The sequence below is a fragment of the Manis pentadactyla genome, chromosome 13 (assembly GCF_030020395.1).
Source record: "Manis pentadactyla isolate mManPen7 chromosome 13, mManPen7.hap1, whole genome shotgun sequence".
NCBI lineage: Eukaryota > Metazoa > Chordata > Mammalia > Pholidota > Manidae > Manis > Manis pentadactyla.
In genome coordinates, this window is record NC_080031.1 from 9929514 (window position 1) to 9932001 (window position 2488).

Sequence of the window (2488 nt, forward strand, 5' to 3'; positions counted from 1 at the left end):
GTTTTAACTTACATTCCACTCACTCACAGCCTCCTGAGGGAATATTTTACTTTAATGTAAAATTTCACTGTTTGGAAAATGAGTATGTTGGCCCAATAACACATGCATTTTAGAGAATATCATGTTTTCTCTCTGTAAAATTCTATATTAATATTCATATACATCATGTATAATCATGTATTCATAATTTCATGTATAAATTACATATATAGTAATTTTTTTAAGTGAATGTCCTGTAAAATTGATTTTATCTGGCTGGGTGATAAAAGAAGTTCTTCAAAAGATATTATTGAGTGAGTTAGTGATATGGAAATTTCAGGGATAACACTTAATATAAAGAATGGTACAATTCATGCTATTTGCTACTTTAATGGCCTAATATTTTGCCAAGAACAGCAGTTCTGGGAAGCTGAAATGAGAAGGTATATATAGGATTCATTATGGCTGTACCTTTTTCTAGTGTGCATGTGTGTGTGTGTGTGTTAATGAGTCATAAGAATAGTAATTATGAGGTATATATATATATAAACTCCTTGAAGAATTGATTGTTGGAATTACTTAGCTGAAAAGTAAAACAAATAATTTATAATAAGGGCAATTGTAAAAGGGAAGATTGGGGCACATTAATTAATAAATTATTTCAATGTTGGGCTGATTTTCACCATTTCAGCACTACTTTTCAGAGCGACTCAAAAGGAAGAGATTGAGATGACAAGCTGAAACTAGACAAAGCGTTGGAGATCTATGTCTATGTCTACATCTACCATATATACCTATCATCTATGTAGAAATATCATACAATAGTATACTATTCATCAGTATGAAGGAACAAAATAATGCATGCAAAAACAGAGATGAGTCTCAAAAACATTATGTTCATTATAGGAAGCCAGATAGAAAAACAGTATTACTGAGCCAAAGAATATGAACTTTTTAATCTATTTGTTTTATGTACCCTTCCAAAACACTTTACAGAAATGTTTATAACTACTCTTAGAAATAAATTTTCCCTTCATAATATTGTCACAAAATTTGTTAAATTGATAATTTTTTGTTGGCATGATCATTATTATTTCAAATGAGGCATATAGTTGTACATATTTGTTTGAATATTGTTTTTGATATAGGATCTTGGGAATTTTCTTATTATCTTGTGTTCTTCATAAATTTAGAATACTGAACTTCTCATACGTGTTATACTTTTACTGAATTTGGCATTTACCTTTTGCTTTCATTTGCAATATGTTTTGTACAGAAGTCTTTATCTACAATCAAATTTATTAACCTTTTTTTTGTTTTTGTTTTTTTATTAATTTTTCCCTGTTGTGTATAAAGTTAGAAATTCTTGTAATTCCTCTTACAAATATTTAATAATGAGTTCTGGGTGCTCTTTGAAAAACTAAACTCATTAACATACCTGAAATTTGATTACAGTTTGGGAATTTAATTTCTGCTTATGTTCATAATAGCTAATTTTTTGTCCTATTATTTAATATTTAAATGCATTCCCAATATTAATGTATGTTTGGAATCCTAGAATAAGTGAAGTAGTTACTGAGACTGGGATTTTTATTATTTGCTTGGATTTCATTTAGAGATTCACATCTATTTTAATTATGGATTTTATTTTTATTTAAAATCAATTTGTGGCATGTTTTGAAATTAATTTTTAGTCTCACTTGTTACTATTATAAAATAAATAAGATAAATATACTGGTTAAATTTTGTATTCTCTAGAAAAAATACAGGAGAGATTATCTGGTTATTTTTTTTAAACTGTCTATAAAGTCATGCAGCTGAATGTGCTTTTTATAAGTAATCTTCAAAAATTCTTTTCAGTTTTTTCATGACCCTTAATCTATTCAGATTTTCTATTATTTTTTCTTGAGTTGCTCTTGTGATGAATACTTTCCTAATGAAAAATTTCATTTTGTCTAAATCAGTGACTCTCACACTTTAGTACTTTAAGTGGCTTGAGTCTGTGGGGTTAGAGGTTGTAATTTAAAAATGCCATTTCCTGTGGGTCATCCTCCAGAGATTCTGATTCATGAAGTCTGAAGAGAGGATCAGAATCCATATTTTTAACAAGCACACTCAGGGGATTAATTTGGGTTTTCAAATTTACCAGAATAACTGCGTTCACTTTTTTCTTTCTGGTATCTGATTTCCATTCTCATTGTGCATTTTCTTTTTTTGCACTTTTACCCTTTCTATAGAATTATGTCTACCAAAAGTTTGCCTTTTATTCCTTATTTCCTTGAAAAAACCTTTTAAATTTATTACATTCAATTCAGTTCAATTATATTGACATTTAGTTTTGAGGTGAAAGACGTCATTGTATCTTTATTATTCTTTCCTTCCAATGTCATTGATAATTTTCTCTTTTGAAAAGCTTGGGTCTTTTCTCTCGCTTTGTATAAAATTGTAAGTACATTTATGATGTCTTACCTGCATGGTTAATTATAAATATTTTTAGATTTTTTAAACT